We start from the raw sequence: 17,885 nt of genomic DNA, 5'->3' as shown, positions 1-17,885 counted from the left end.
TGATTTCTTTCTTGTGACTAGCAGAGAAAAAGAGATGGAGGTGGAGTATACTGTATAATCTTTTGTTTAGAATTATAATAAAATCAAGTCAAGAACAGGTATAGGATTATTCACAGTGTAGAGAAAATGAACTGGGTAACCATGGGCCAGTCACACCCTCTCGGCCCTAGGAAGCGGGCAATGGCAAACCACTTCTGAAATCATGCCATGACAACTGCAGGGATTTGTCCAGGCAGTCACCAGGAGTCAACATGACTTGAAGGCGAGAGAGAGAGAGAGAGAGAGAGAGGAGAGAGAGAGAGAGAGAGAGAAAGAATGGATAGTTTCTCCTCTTTCTCCCATAATACTAGAATTCAAGGTTGTTACAATTAAATCGATAAGGACTAGAGTCATTCAAAAGAAAGCTCTTTGTAATGTTCAATTTATAGAATTTCCTGTCATGTAACAATGGTATCTGATGATTTCACTGTCTTAATAACACTGTCAGAGGATATTAACCATCCAGCTGCATGAACTTCCCTTTTTAAAGGAAGTATATCACTGAATGTCAGCCATGGGAATAGTTCAGCTGTTGGCTTCCTAAAAGCTTCTGAGGCCACTCTTGAAAGCAAGATGCTGGACAAGATGAATGTTTCTCCTGTTCTAGCCCAGCTTTGCTTATATTCTCACCTAAGTTATTAAATACAATTTTGTGTGTATGTGTGTGAGTCAGTATTGACTCCTGGTGACTGCCTGGACAAGTCCCTACAGTTTTCTTGGCAAGATTTTGGAAGTGGTTTGCCATTGCCTCCTTCTTAGGGCTGAGAGAAAGTGTCTGGCCCAAGGTCACCAGGTGGCTTTGTACCTAAGGCAGAGATAGAACTCACGGTCTCACAGTTTCTAGCCTGATGCCTTAACCACTACACCAAACTGACTCTAGATACAATTTACAGGAATATATTTTAGCATCAAAATAAAAGGGAGCTGCACAAAAGCAAAACACCTTATCCAACTCATGCAGTTAAATATTGTGGGCAAGCTCCTGACATACCAAAAAGTCAAGATACCGACAAAGAACCATATAATTAGGCAATGTTCAGGGGTACTGATTGCTTCCTTGCAGTTGGAGAGCAAGAAGCAGTAGAGTTGGGTATCATCAGCATATTGACGTAGAGTCAAACAACAGTCTTCCAGCAACCCTTTCAGGACATGTGCTGACACGAAGAATCAAAACAACGGCAAAATGGTGCCTTCAAAGCACAACCACATCAAATGGCCTGGAAAAAACCCATGGTCATTTCTATCAAAAAAACTACCCAGTTGTTTAATTAGCATGAAATCTTTTAAAAATATTACAAATACGATTTTAACATGACTCAGGCTGATTTATTTAATCTGTTGTTCAATCGTTAAGTCGTGTCCGACTCTTTGTGACCCCATGAACCATATTGCGCCAGGCCTTCCTGTCCTTCACTGCCTCCCCGAGTTTGCTCAGTTTCATGCTCATTGCTTCAGTTTATTTAATCTAAACATGCATTAATATTACTTTGAACAAGAGTTCCATATTTTCTCAAAGCAATTATACATCTTGGCTTCATTTTTTTAAATGGATGGACAAAAAATTTCCTATCAAGCAGTCTAAATAAAATCCCTGATTTTTGTTAATGCTGAAACAGCATCCCCTGGCTTAGAAAAAAATACTACAGTATACACATTACTCATTTTTTCTGATGCTGATGTATGCAAAGGCAACGTCAGTTTATATCAATTAAACCTTAACTCATGTAATATTTTTATTTAATAATAAAAGCTTTGATTATAGCAGTGGAACCAGCAATAGCAACATTTAAAAGTATTAAATGCGTACTTTTAATGCATTTGCCTTTACAAAAAGCTGCAGATTCTTTGAACAGAAATCTTCCAATAGCACATCCAGTTAGAATTCTCAGTAAAGCAAGGTTTTTTTTTTTTTTCCAACAATTATTTATGGCCCTGAACAAATGTGTGAGCTAAGTAATCAACATTATTTTATTATTTTTAATCAAATTTAAGTCCTGCTTATATAAGCACAGAAAGCAGCTTACAATAATAAACTGAAATACAAAATATGAAACATGACAGTAAAATCAATGCAGTTAAAAATAACATCGAAATTCAATTCAAAAGAGGTAAAACTTGGTAGAAAAGGTACATTTTTGCCATTTTCCCTAAGTACTGATCGAGCGGGAGCCAAATGAACCTCCAAGGGCAGAGCATTCCATAGCTTGGGGACCACACAGGAGAAGGTCCACTCATGAATACTAGATAGCCAACTTCTAAAGGGCCTTTCCTGATGATCTAAGTAACTGAGCAGATTCAAGCAGCAGAGGCAATCCTTCAGACAGACAGGGCTAAAGTCAGGTCCAACACCTTAAATTGTACATGACAGGCGAATGGCAGCCAGTGCAGATCTTTCAGTAGAGACATCACTTTACCTTTCACAGGTTAACACCAACAAATTTTGCATCAGAAAAAAAGAAAAGGAAATAGTACTGAATAGCAGAATGGATTAAGCTGAATCACACAAGCAGCAATATCACCACAGCAATATATAGGGTTGGTTGGTTGGTTTTTTGGGGTGAAATGTAACAACTACAACAAAATACACTAGTGATTATATAGTAGCCTACCTACATACATCAGGGATTAAAATAAACTAAACATGAAAAAAGAAAAAGGAACTAATAAAACAAGAAAAAAATAAGATAAATATAACATTAATATAAAATTAATTGAATCCCTAAACTTAACATTAAATTTAGACCATATAGAAACATATTTCCATCATCTTCTCATTTCTAGAATATAATGACATTACAAAAACTGATGAAAACACATATCTTGAATGCATTATTTAACTTCATGAAGAAATGGAAGTTTCTTTCCATTTATGTAAAAGTATCCTCACTGTTGAGTGCAAGTTTGATAAAGCAAAAGCTCTTCATAAAATGATAAATTACATGTATTAGGAATATAATTTGATATCACACTTATTCCTTTAACAGTTATATTTTATCCCAGAATTAAATTAACATATACTGTAATTTGAAATCACAAAGAAGTTCTGCCTGGGTAAGATCAAATCATATGAGTTAGAACCTTCAAATTTTTTATAATGCCACAGCAAGATATAGTTAATAATAAGTAAATAGTAAAAATTAAGATAATATATGTGGTCGAATTAAAAAACCATCCTGATCTGGGAAGGGATTTTGCAACAAATGCACACCTGTGCATTCAAGCAAAGGTTTTACTTTGGCCCAAGAGGAAAAAATAACAGGTGACACCTACTTTGTTCATTTGTTATAGTGCATTTACATCCTGACTTTTATCTGGGAACTCAGGACAGAACCCATGGATTCTCTCTTTGTTTTATTTTTTCAACAACACTGTGAATTAGATTAGGCTGAGAAAGAGTAACAGGACCAAAACCATCCCGTTCATAACTGACTGTAGACTCAAAACTGGGTCTTCCCAGCCCTAGTCCAACCCAGTAACAAACTCACAACTTCTATCCATTTCACCCAGGTAATATATTGCTTAATACTGCACCTTAGGAAATACTCTATTTTTTATAGCGTATGTCATGTAACTGTTCATAATATATACTTTTGAATGCAACTATTCCTAATGTCCAGTTTTTCTTTGTAAATTTACCTATTCTCTGCTTTACTTGAATAGCCCCAATATATGATTTCATATTAAAGTTTCCTGGGAGGACCTCAAGTCATGCACCAACTCCAGGGAAAGCACAACACCTCCAGAGTACCTACCAAGACCGATGTTCTTAGACATTTATCAATTTTCAGCAGCTCAATCTTTGGAAGGATTTAATTTGAGCTTATTTTGCCCCACCTAGAACCTGAAAGCCTCCAGATACTGGTTCAAGCTGTTCATAGCATCTTTGGCTTAGCCTGGGATGGCAATCTATTGCTGAGAACTGACTCCAAACTAACGAATGGCCTCCCTCAGCCTCATACAGATATTAAATAGTATGGCACTGAGCCCTGATGTACCCTACAGTGGAGTAACCAAGGCTTTGAGGGCTGTTCTCCCATAACTACAACCTGAAACTGCCCACTCAGCTAGGAGCAAAACCACTGCAAACCAGTGCCTCCAACTCAACCCCACAGGGGTCCAGTAAGATACCATGATCAGTGTAACTGAAAGCTGCTGAGAGGTCTAATGGGACCAAGAAGGGTGACAAAGGTCATCTACCAGAGTAACCAATATTGTTTCCAACCCACGACCAGATCTAAATCTTAATTGGCAGGAATCTAGATAATCCATTTCTACTAGGACTTCCTGATGTTGCGCTTCCAATACTAGATGATATATGTGTCTGGTGAATCCACTCTAAAAGGAAGTGAAAGTTTAACTTGATTTTCAAGTAGTTCTAACATTGCACAATGATCACCCAGAACTTAAACACAGAATATTTACCTTAGGTCCTAGAGGAAACAAACTTGGAATGCAATTTACGTAGGCCACTTTTTCTTATCCTCCTATTACATAGTCTTTAGAAGCCAAATATGGTATGCAGTAAAAATATTCTTCATTCATTGTACACAGAGCTTTGTGCAGTCCACCCCCATCCCCCTTTTAATACCATAAAAAGAAAGCTTCTGATGACGGCTAACCCTGTAAAAAAAACATACAGTAATAGCTATTAAGTGCAGACCCACATCCACTCAGTTGGCTCAGTTTGCAAAGTAACTTGTAGATGTCAAATTCTCATCATGAACTCTTTTCCCTTACATGTTCACGTGAAAAAGCTGTGACATTTCCAGGCTGGGGGGGCTTTGAATAAGAAGTCCTCTGAGGGACCTATCCTACTGGATTCTCCAGCCTTCACAATGTTTATCCTCTTTTTCTTGTTCTTTTTCTTACTTCCTCACAGGATAAGAGGATCTCTTCATATTCCTTATGCCTATTTCCCTTCTTCCACTAGACAACAACCTTAGCATGTTTTTCTCTGTCTTTTCCTTACATTTTTAACATGGGACTGTCTAATGACCTACTGGACAGAGTTCTGCCAGTCTTTTGGAGCTGCAAGGCATATCTGAACTTTTGAAAATACCATGGGGCAAAATGAATGATAAAGGGATTTCTCTTTTACAAAATTCTGCCACAGAGAAAAGAACCAGTTACAACTCACCCATTTACCAGAATACTATTCAGACGTGCTAAACCCAGTCAATCATTAACCTTACCAATAGTTAAATCTTACTACTGATTCTGGCAGCACTATCACACTAACTGGGTGAAAAGTTACCATCAGAATATAGAGCCCCACCCATTTTCCCCCAGAAATGCCTAATATGCTTAATCATAGCACTTGTATGCATGGGGGGCAGGGGGGAGTTATGTCAAAAATGTCAAGACAATATTCATGAAGACCGCTCATTTTTTATGTAGCTTTCTTGCATGGGATATATAAAAAGGGGAAGGCTTTGATTGCATGGTTGTGACTGCCACTGTGCAGATGCCCTTGCTTCCCCATTGGCCATGGAAACAGATGTAGGTGTAGCTTGGGCACGTCAGTCAACCCTTGTTTGGGAGGTGTGTTCTGTGCTGCCAGGCCTTGCCAGTTCTGTAATGGAGAGGCTTGCTTCTTATGCCACTCTGTATCTTTCCCTCTTTTTTCTTGGATGACTGGGCAAGGTTTGAAATACATCACAGACTAGCACTTGGTAGAGGGGCCACGAAGGCCTTGGAAAAGATATTCAGATACCTACAAAGATCAGAACAGAGTAAGCCGTGGTACTCGCTGCGATGCTCTATGGAAGCGAAAGTTGGACTTTGAAGAAGCAGGATAGGAAAAGTATTGATGCTTTTGAAATTTGGTGTTGGAGAAGACTCCTGAGAATACTATGAACAACCAAGAAAACAAACAAATGGATCATTGAAGAAATCAACATTCTCATCCAAAGCCCAGATGACCAAGCTCTAATTATCCTACTTCAGACATATTATGTGAATACCTAGCTCTCTAGGGAAGTTTATAACGCCGGAAAAGGTAGAAGGGAAGAGAGGAAAAGGATGACCAGCAGGAAGGTTGCTGAACCCAGTTACAGTGATGATGGGTACACTGTTGAAAGACCTGAAAAAAACGGTTAGGGACAGATGATCATGGAGAAAATCTATCTATGTGGCCACTAACAGTTGACACCAACTTGATGGTACATAATCAATTTATCAATGCCATTTTCAGGACCTGGTTGCCTAATAATTTAACCCAAAACAAAAATGGGACTGGTTTTGATTCAAATAACTCTCTTTTGATCTGCTACTGATTGACTTAAGGTACTTTCCCACACACCAACATTGACACAGTTAAGCATAAACTTTTCTCATAAAGCTTGTGAGTCCAATTGTTGGGAAAGGACAGAAGAATTCATGGAAATAATATGATAATAGAGAGTGGTAGGTTTACTATTATTATTATTTTAAAGTTCAAAAGACATAAAAATTACAGTGGAGCAGGAAGCTACACTGATAGGAAGAGAGGTGTGCACAGGCATACTGGCATCCCTGAGCTACACACGGCAGTGAGGGGCACATCTAGGGAAATAACATGCCAGACATGACTTCTTCTTTTTTTTTTTTTGGGGTGCCTTCAAGTCAGTTTTGAGTTTCTGCAAGATTTAAGAAGAGGTTTGACATTGCCTGCTTCCTAGGGCTGAGAAAGATGATTGGCCCAAGGTCACCCAGATGGCTTCATGCCTAAGGTGGGACTAGAACTGATGGTCTTCCTGTTTCTAGCCTGATGCCTTAACCACTACACTGAATTGGCTCTCTTGTACATACAGTTGTTTAACACAAAATGGACTAGCACAATGGACATGCATGGATGTATGTATGGTTGTATCCACAGAAGTATAGTTTCCAAATCATAGGTTGTAATACCACTATACAACACAAAAACTCTTCTAGAAGAGAGAAGAGACAGAAAAGGGAAAAGGGAAAAGGGGAAGGGGAAAATGAAAGGTATCGCTGGTCCTGCATTATAAGTGAGAGAAGGGATGAAGTTCTAGGGGAAAGGACTGCACAAAACTACTTTATTCTTTAAAAGGATATACATACTGATAAATTTAGGACTTTCATCTAGTTCTAATGGTACCACAAATGGAATATGGGACTTTTAATTGTGTAAAAATATATGAATTTCTGGAAATTATTATTCTACTGGGACTAGCAACAGGTTGGGAATACAAACACTTAAGGCTATACTGAAACTTTTCATGTGAATCCAAGACTTAATTCAGGCTTTAATTGTCTTCTTTCAAGAAGACAATGTTGAAACAGTGTTGAAACTTTCAAGACATTCAACACATACCCACATGACAATTTTATACACCAGCTGATCCTCCTGAACTTTAGCTGAGTCACATGATGAACATGCAGGTCTGACTCAACTAACAAATGTTCTTGGATGCATATGTATCTTGACTCATTCTTGCATCCCCCCCACAACACACTCCATAGACAGTGGATTTCCATTATTCATTTGGCTACAGTTTTAATTTTCAAATCCAGCCACAAAATTTATACATAGATTAAACAGATTAATTGCAAACATAAAAACTTATACAGCATAGTTTGGTGAGATGTAGTTGCTAGACCATTGTAAGCAAAAACAAATGGAACTGTCACATGTGTGTATGCATGCAAAGTATTACTACAAATAATTGTTCAATTATAATCAATGATAGAGAATATCAAACATATGCAAAACCATTTGCCTGAGAGAAACATGACCTCTTTCACGTACACCCCCAATATGTGAACTTGGTCAATCAAGTGAGATTTTGGTATGGAAGCATACTGAAACAAAGAATTCTGATTTCAGTCTGTTCATTGCCATCTGCTCAATCACCAAAAAGTTCTTAAGCTGCTGATCTTATACTGCTGCTGTTTGGGATACTGATATCACAACATAAAGCAGGAATCAGTTCTCAGCACCTAGAGTCCAAAGGTAAATGAATGACCTTCTGCTGCTTTCTTTTCTAGGCTTTCAAAATATTTATCTAGTCAAGCACTCCAGCAATCATAAAATGGGTAGAACTGTCTCATTTAATGCAGAAACACCAATCAGACACATACAGAATGATAATGTAGCTGCAATATATCCTGTACATCACCTGTAATTATATCAAAGTTGGAGTAAAGTTTTTTTTAAAAAAAACAACAACATAAAAACAATTATAATCAAATTCATAATATATGAATGAAAAATAAAAGCTACATGATTTAGGGTAGAGGTGAGCAACTCATGGCCCAGGACTGCACAGATCCAAATATGTATCTGTATCTGGTTTGTTTTTTTAATTAAGCAATTATGCTCTATCCTAAAAGTGCCCCCAAGTTTAGGACATAACATTCGAAGCAATGTACTGGAATGCCAAAAAAAACCCCCAAACAAAATCAATTAGCATTACAACAGACACAAAAGCTCATATATTTTCTTATTTGTGTAAATCTCGTTATTTTGAGTTCCTAGGACTGGATTAGGCACAAACCAACCAATTATCCAACTGATAAATATTGCAAAGTGCAATAGCCAATTAGTATATTTACTGTCAAAGTAGTTTACTAAATGATAGCATCATAAATAGCTGCTGTAAAGCTAAAGGAAAGATTTATGCGTGATGAAAGAACAGAGGAATTCTTTTTAATTTGTCAAATCAAACCCACGCTTAATATAATACTAGCATTTATATAATGCTTTGAAATGCCCAAAGTAGTAATCACATCTATCATTCTGAAAACAACCCTGTATAATAGGTCCTATCACTGAGATTTTTTTTAAAACCCCTTTATTGAAATCATAGCAGTGATTCCTAGATTTGTTCTGACACCTGTCTTCCCCAACTGGTGCTTTTCAGGGTTGTTTTGATACCCCACCAGCATTCTCAGCTAGCAGGACACCAGGTTGATGGCTCAAGATGATGGAAGTTGTCATCCAACCCTTCCAGAAGATCTCAATTAGGGTAAGGCAGGATTACAGTATACTGTAATCAATTAAAACAATATAATGATTCACTAATTTAGCTGGAGTTATATATTCAGGTATTTATCGGTCACGTTAATAGACAATTCTATTTTTAGATTTGACATTTCAGAGACACTGCTTGGAAAGGATATTAGCATGAGGGTCCCATTTCTCTCAGGCACAAATATACAGCCCTGGCTTTCCTCTTCTTTTCCAAGTAAAAGACCTCAGTGTGTCATATGCATATTTGGCATTTATGGGTCATAAATATGCATCAGCTATTTCTAGGTGACAAGTACAAAGTATATTATTTGCAGCAAAACAAGTTTCCAAATATGAGTTCTTAACTACCACAAGAAAAAGAGTAGAAACACTAATGAATAGTATTGCTGTCTATACTGCAAAAGACTGAAGGCTAATAAGACATGTAAGCAGTGGACTCCTGAAGCAGGGATGAGGTAGAGGGGAGAAAAAACTGCCTACAGTCTTCCTCACAAGGTGGCTTTAAACAGTTATTTTGCATCCTAGTTCCAGCCTTGGAATAGTCACTGTCAGTGGAAATTACTGGAGGTATAGTGTGGAAAGGACAAGTTTCCCTCACTTTAACCATGTACTCCTATTCATACAAAGAATAAACTAATCCCATAAAAACATATGGAACCATGGGTTCTAATAGAATTCATAAGTGTTTCAAGATCTTTTTTATTTCATCTTTCCAATCATCTTTCTGTTAGTTTTCCTATTACTTCAAGTTTCTGATACCTTTTCTTATGTATAGATGGTATCATTTTAGGCTACATGAGGAACTATTCTTGGAGAATGATGTTGATATTAGCATAACATAGCTTTTTTTCTCCCTGAGGGTATCTGCCATCCCACCAGATCAGATAGGGTGGGTACACTCCAAGTCCCTCTCTTAAACAATATCATTGGGTGGGACCTAGGAGGCATGTCTTATCCATAGCAGCCCCTGCCCTATGGAACAGCTTCCTCACTGAGATCCAGAAGGGCCCTACCCCCTTAGCTTTTTTAATTTTGTTTCCTTTAGTAGAGAAGATCATGACTTCTGAATAACTGGTTTACTCAGAAACAGGACTAACGGTGCCATTAGTGATAAATTAAGACATGGAAAATCCAAAACAAAAAGTTGTTGAGTAACTTAGTTAACTGGGCATGTTAGATCTCCTAATAAGATGAAAGAAGTTCAATGGAAAAGGACATTAATCATCTCAGCTACTTGAGAATCAGACTAGGAGTAGATAGGGACTTACCTCACTCCTTGTGTTGCACAAATAATTTTATTTCAGAGGGAGAAGGCTGATGTTGTTCGTTCCAAACCAAATAAATAATAATTTTCTCATAGCTGAACATAAGGTGATCATAAAACTTCAAATGCATCATCAACATAATGTATTTCCCTGTCAGTGGGAGAGAAGTCAAAAACTCTCAACTTTCCTCAAAGTTTTCTTCATGCAACAGTTGGGAAATCCCAGCTCACAGAATCTCTGTAAAACTCTAGGATGGAAGTCATAACTTGAAGGAGGGGACGGTGATCAAAATAAAGCTGTACCTGTGGTACAAAATGTAAGGAAAAACGCTATAGCGAATCAGACCCAGGGCCTGTTTACTGCAGCATCCTATTCTTCAAAGTAGCCTAATGGGGATTCCCAGGAAATCCACACATAAAACATGAGGACAAAAGCTGTCATGGAAATATGGGAGGCTGAAATGCATAAACCACAGTGAACTTTATAAAGTCAGCAAAGACATGATTAGAAGCCTGGCAGTGACTGGACAAGCAGGTTGAAGCATGTCAAAACACAGGCAGGATGGAGCACATGCCATTGATTCTCTACCTCGCAGAAAGAAGATTCTTCTTTCTACCTTATCCTCAGGCTGCCTGAAGCTTTCTTACAGTTTTCTCTTGGTAGCAACTTTGAGCGTACTCTCTTGTTAGAAAAGATGTTGATGATTTTCCTGTTACACCTCTGCATCCCTCTGAAACCTCTCCAGCTGCCTGTACTTCCCACCCCAAAAATCCCGATAGAAGGAATTCCATTGTGATGCTGTTCTCTGGGGTTTTATTTAAGCAGCCCACTGAAAAGGCGATTGTAAAAGGAAAGACAAAACATTCAGACGTATACCCCCTGATCAATCTGTAAATAAATAAGTGCACTCTGCTCTCATGAGAATTTCACCAAAAATCTTCACACCTCTGAAGATAAGCAAATGCTGTTTCATAAAACTGAATGAAAACTGGTGTAAAAAATGTTCGTTTTTCCTCTACCGTACTAGAAAAAAAAAGGAAGTGATATTTGACCTGAAATTTGACTCCCTGAGAATACAAGAATAATCTGTTGGATGAGACCAACAGGATGTCTAAAATAAATAGGAAAGTTACATTATAGAAAGTTTTACTAGTTTGTGTTAATTATTTTTTTTGATTCAGTTAGGATTTTGTCTCTGATTTTGTTGGTGTGATGTTGCTGTTTCATATTCAGATTTAGCTAAGTTTGTGTCTGTGCTAGTATATTTCTTATTAATATCAGTGCTTGTGATTAATAAAATAAAAAATAAAATGTCTCTCATAGGTAATGAAATACTTTGGTCTGCTCAGCCTTTCCTACATTTACTGTTGGAGATTCAGCTGGGGATTATGGGAGATGGGGTTTTCCTGGTTATAGCACCCAGACTTTGGATGACCTGGGATTGAATTCCTTTTCTTTTCAGTGCCAGATATAAGCCATGCTATTTGCTCAGGTCTGTTAGATATTGTTTTAACATTACTCTATTGCTGAAAGATTGTTTGCTCTGCTTTAATTGCTTTATTGATAGAATTATTTGTATTGATCTTACTAATTTTGTTATGTTTTTCCCTTGAATAGCCACCTGTGAATTTGGTTTGTATATGTGCAGTGGGGTGTATGTGTGTGTGTAATCCTCAATTCACTGATAAGAATAGAAGAAGCTGTTGAAAAGAGTGGAAGCACATGACTACTGTAGGCAATGGCTGCCTCACTTGGGCATGAGTTCTGTGAGTGTCTTACAGAATGACCTCCTAATCCCACAAGTGGCTTTGCAACCACAACTAGTTGCTTTGATTGGGAAGGGGGAGAATATGATTGCCACAGAATTATACAGTTGGACAGGAGCATCAGAGCAGGAATCCAGATTAAAGCATCCCTGACAGATGTTTATCCAGTTTCTGCTTGAACACATCCAGCAGTGGAGAGTCCACCACTTCCCTTGGTAATTGGTTCCACAGCGAAACTGCTCTTTCAGTGGTAGACGTTTTTCCAAACAGTCCAACAGAGTCTGTCTTTCTGCAACCTACAATTCCATGCCCTCAACTCTGCAATGCTGGAGGACACGTCATTCAGTTAGGATTTTGTCTCTGATTTTGTTGGTGTGATGTTGCTCTGTGTGTGCAATCTTCTCAGTCACTTGAAGGGTGGTACTGTATCTCTCTGAGTTTTTTCTTCCCAATGCTAAATGCACCCAGTTCCTCTCTCTTTTATTTTGGGAGATGAACCTTTAGTTACACCTCAGATTGTACAATATTTTTTTTCACCGTGCTGCTAATGTTAAGTTATCATGTGGAGGGTTCAGACACATGGTCCTAGGAATACTGGTGCAGTAACCAGACTTATCTGCTACAGCAAAATACTCCTTCCTGCCTGTTATGCCCTAACTACTGTAGCAAATTGGGTGAGTTAGCAGTTCAGATAAGGGATGATGATGACAAGACAGAGGATGAAACAAGGCTAGCAGCTGCAACTGCTATGTCTCCAACCATGCTGGCAGATGTAGAGTTTACACCTGCTGTACCGTTTCTTAGGGAGCTGCTGTGCTTGGAATTATATCAGAGTGGCCACGTGGGAAAATGTGCAAATGCATCATTCAGATGGATGACACAGATCTGCATAAAGTGCATATATGCTATTTTATATGTATTCATGCAAATAAATACTATTTTATACTTTAATTAAAAATACATCTCACCATGTTTGGTCAAGATTGTGGCAGAGTAACCTTCCTACATTAGTGGGCTGTTCAGGAGTAGCTTCAAGGCTGCTTGGATTTTCCCTTCTGATGCATCTTTATCTTTAAACTGGAGATGAATGTAACAGCCTTTCAAAAATAGATGCCTTCAAAGAGAAGCTTGTGCTTAGCCAGCTTTTCTAATAAAGACCTGGCCCCTACAGCATTGGATACAAAGCTGCACTAAATTATAGAGATAACACAACTCAGATCACCTCCTATTAAACAGTCATATGGCATTTTACAGAGGGTAGAGTCAAAAGAGGTTCAAAGGTTAGGGTGGATTCATGTAAGTGAATAGTTAAAATCGTAAGTGGAAGGATCATGTTGCAGGGCTACCAAAAAACAGCACACACAGTTTTACAAGGCTCATGTAATTCAAGGTTTCCCTCTAGTGGTCATTTAGAAGAAAAGAAACTTTAATCTGTTTCAAGCAATGGTATTATTTATGAGGAATAGACACAAACGTATATACTCAGTTATTATGAGGAACAGGGACACATAGGCATCCTAAAAATATTTTAAGTAAAATTAAAAAAAATATTTGGGATAAGTCTTGTTCCTCAAAATGTTAGACTATATGTCTTGAATTTCAGAAGTTATTCCAGACCTTTACCGTTAGCCAGAGAATTTGGAGACCCAAACTTTACATATCTGGACAACACCCAGAATGGTGAAAGCTGAATTAAGATGAACTGGTGGCCCACCAATTGCACTGTCCCCAGCCAGTATGGCCAATCATGCTGAATGCTGGGATTTATTTATTTATTTATGTATACAGTACTGTGCAAAGGTTTTAGGCAGGTGTGAAAAAATGCTGTAAAGTAAGAATGCTTTCAAAAATATATATTGTAATTGTTTATGTTTATCAGTTTACAAAATGCAAAGTGAGCAAACAGAAGAAAAATCTAAATCAAATCAATATTTGGTGTGACTACCCTTTGGCTTCAAACCACCATCAATTCTTACACTTGCACACTTTGTAGACTTGCACAAAGTCAGGGATCTTGTAAGATTAGAGTCAGGTGTATGATTAACCAATTATACCAAGCAGCTGCTAATGATCATCAATTTCATATCTAGGTTGAAACACAGTCATTAACTGAAACAGAAATAGCTGTGTAGGAGGCTTAAAACTCTGTGTGAGGAACAGCCAAACTCTGCTACTAAGGTGAGGCTGTGGAAGACAGTTTCATATCACAGGTCATACACCATGGCAAGAGAGTACAGCAACAAGATGCAAGGTAGTTATACTGCATCAGCAAGGTCTCTCCCAGGCAAACATTTCAAAGCAGACTGGGGTTTCAAGGTGTGCTGTTCAAGCTCTTTTGAAGAAGCACAAAGAAATGGGCAATGTTGAGGACCGTAGACGCAGTGGTCGGCCAAGGAAACTTAATACAGCAGATGAAAGACACATCATGCTTATTCCCCTTTGACATCGGAAGATGTCTAGCAGTGCCATCAGCACAGAACTGGCAGAAACCAGTGGGGCCTAGGTATACCCATCTACTGTCTGGAGAAGTCTGGCCAGAAGTGGTCTTCATGGAAGAACTGCAGACAAAAAGCCATACCTCCGACGTGGAAACAAGGCTAGCGACTCAACTGTGCACGAAAACATAGGAACTGAGGTGCAGAAAAATGGCAGCAGGTGCTCTGGACTGATGAGCCCAAATTTGAAAAATCTGGCTGTAGCAGGAGGCAGTTTGTTTGCCAAAGGGCTGGAGAGTAGTACAATAATGAGCATCTGCAGCAACAGTGAAGCATGGTGGAGGTTCCTTGCAAGTTTGGGGCTGCATTTCTGCAAATGGAGGTGGAGATTTGGTCAGGACCAATGGTGTCCTCAATGCTGAGAAATACAGGCAGATACTTATCCATCATGCCATACCATCAGGGAGGCGTGTGATTGGCTCCAAATTTATTCTGTAGCAGGACAACGACCCCAAACATACAGCCAATGTCATTAAGAACTATCTTCAGCATAAAGAAGAACAAGGAGTCCTGGAAGTGATGGTTTGGCCCTCACAGAGCCCTGATCTCAACATCATCAAGTCTTTCTGGGATTACATGAAGAGACAGAAGGATTTGAGGCAGCCTACATCCACAGGAGATCTGTGGTTAGTTCTCCAAGATGTTTGGAAAACCTACCTGCCGAGTTCCTTCAAAAACTGTGTGCAAGTGTACCTAGAAGAATTGATGCTGTTTTGAAGGCAAAGAGTGGTCACACGAAGTATTGATTTGATTTGGATTTCTCTTCTGTTTGCTCACTTTGCATTTTGTAAATTGATAAACATAAACAATTACAATATATATTTTTGAAAGCATTCTTACTTTACAGCATTTTTTCACACCTGCCCAAAACTTCTGCATAGTACTGTATGTCACCCATCTCACACAAAATGACTCTGAATTATTATTCAACAACATTTGGAGGACTATAAGATCCTCAATCTTTGGAACAGGAACAGTGAAAACTTTGGGCAAGGCCAGAGAGGTGTAGATATAAAGAAAATGTATTGAACTGAAGATACTGGTCTCAAAGTTTAGGAACTCAACTATATTCCTTAGCCAAGGCCCAAAGACCAATTCAAGAACCTACACTATGAACTCAGTCATAAAATACATCCAACCCACAATACTAAATTACACTGGCTTGCATAAATAATATTGGCATTTGTCAATTCATTTATTCATTTTTATCTCACCATTCTGCCAAAGTAAGATATCTTTGTTATCATAGTGGATAACAAAGTACAGGTAAAACAAAAAAGCATTAAAAGTTGTACATTAAAATTCCTAGCCTATCATGGTTGATTTTGAAAAACTAAGCAAGGATAGGTCTGGTTAGTATTTGGATAGAAAATCAGCAGGAAATCTAGACTAGGAAATGTGGAAAATCCCAGAATGTGACAATGGTTGTTATTATTGTCGGTTACACAGTCAGCCAGTTGTTTAGATTGGATTTGGCATTTTTATCCACCTATTGAGTCCTTCCCAAGGACCTGGAACAGGCAGATGTTGTTGTTTTATGGTGTTAAAGCTATTGTTGCAGGATAAAAGCTGTTCCAAGTAAAGCTGCCGTTTGCAATTGACTGATGGTGATTTTGTCAATGCCGATGGTCTTCAAGTGGTGCTCCAGATGTTTTGGGATTGCACCCAAGGCACCTATTACTACTGGTACTATCTTTGCTTTCTTTTGCCACAGTTGTTCTACTTCTATTTGCAGGTCTTTATAATTAGTGATTTTCTCCAGTTCTTTCTCTTCTATTCTGCTGTCTCCACGTATTAAAATGTCCACTATCCCGACTTTTTTGTCCTTCTTATCAACAATTGTTACGTCTGGGGTGTTATGTGGCAGGTGTTTGTCTTTATTATTATTATTAGATTTTATAACTCAAGGCAGTGAACATACCTAATACTCCCGCCTTCTATTTTCCCAACAGCAACAACCCTGTGAAGTGGGTTGGGCTTGGAGAGAATGTTTGGCCCAAAGACACGCAGCCGGCTTTCATGCCTAAGGGAGGCCTAGAACTCAGAGTCTCCTAGTTTCTCGGCCAGCACCTGAACCACTACACCAATCTACTTCTGTAATGTTTTAAGGAAAACCACATGGAGGTGTTCAAGGAATCACCAGGAATCAAGTTTAGCTCAATGAAATATTTACTTTTACTTAAAACACAACAGAGTTAAATTATAGTATTCATTAGATTAAGCCCTATGTCAGCTTTTAGGTATGTGGTGCAAGAACTTTATTTTTAAAATAAAATTTCAGTCCTAGTCTCTAGGGGGATATTCCAACAGGCACTAGATTCTGCAGAACTTATCCTCCATGGATGGAGATAAAATCCATCAGTGTAAGTACGGTGGTACCTCAGTTCACGAACGCTTCTGTTCACGAACAATTCGGTTCACAAACAGCACTGTTTGCAAAATTTTGCTTCCGTTCGCGAACTCCGCATCGGGTGACGAACAGGATCCGCGGCCATTTTCCTTGCTGTGACACGTGGTCGTGGCTTCCTGTAGGGAGGGGGACTCTCCCGCCAAACAATAACCACCTCCCTGTCCTCCACGCCAGAAGTCGCCTCGAGCAAGGTTAGCGTTCTCTCTCTTCGTACTGTACTGTACTGTACTTTGTTTCATATTTTTGTGGTTTAAAAAAAATACATATGGTTCAGAACGGATTAACCGTATTTACATTGAACCTTATAGGAAAACTTGATTTGGGTCGCGACCAATTCGAGTCGTGACCAGAGTCACAGAACGAATTAAGTTCGTGACCCGAGGTACCACTGTATTTTCAGAATGGCAGTGGAACTTTTTATTACTGTAGCTGCCCTGTTGGTGGTATAGTTCAGGTTGTACAGGTTGCTAAAAATCTAGAGAATACTATCCCCCCAATATCCATGTCCACAAGGGAACAAGAAATGGTACCCACTTGAGAAATAACATAATAAAATCCCTTTCACCAGCAGTAATGGGAGAGGAAACAATTGAACAAAAACAACACAGATACCTTTCAATTTCTGGAGATAAACCAACAGTTTTAGGAGTAGTTCCAGCTTCTACTCTCAACTCTCCCCCCAACCACACAAGCACCAATAAAATTGTTCTATTGCTACTTCAGATCACTGTCAGATCACCTGCAAACTCTGGATTACAGGCAGTCCTTGAAAATGCCTATTTATGGCCATAGAAACCTTCAACATTTTGTCAAACTTTGCCAGCTATCAAACTTCGAAAGCAAAGCATGCTTTAATGGTCATTTAAATTGGTTTTGATCTGAAAGTTTTCTATCAGATTTTTGGAACCACTGTACCTTGGTCCAAAAGAAATA

The 17,885-nt window shown here is 38.6% G+C and overlaps 1 protein-coding gene across 1 annotated transcript in view; it reads right to left on the bottom strand.

Moving 5' to 3' along the window:
• The window catches only part of PDE4D (phosphodiesterase 4D), a 679,443-nt gene that overhangs the window by 395,523 nt on the left and 266,035 nt on the right, over positions 1 to 17,885 (bottom strand). The gene's annotated exons all lie outside the window — the stretch shown is intronic.

Source organism: Python bivittatus, unplaced genomic scaffold (genome assembly GCF_059951505.1).
Source record: "Python bivittatus isolate LINGU-HERP-01145 unplaced genomic scaffold, Pbiv_v1 ctg000570_np1212, whole genome shotgun sequence".
In the NCBI taxonomy this organism is placed as follows: Eukaryota; Metazoa; Chordata; class Lepidosauria; order Squamata; family Pythonidae; genus Python; species Python bivittatus.
This window is presented reverse-complemented; position numbering and strand designations above follow the sequence as displayed.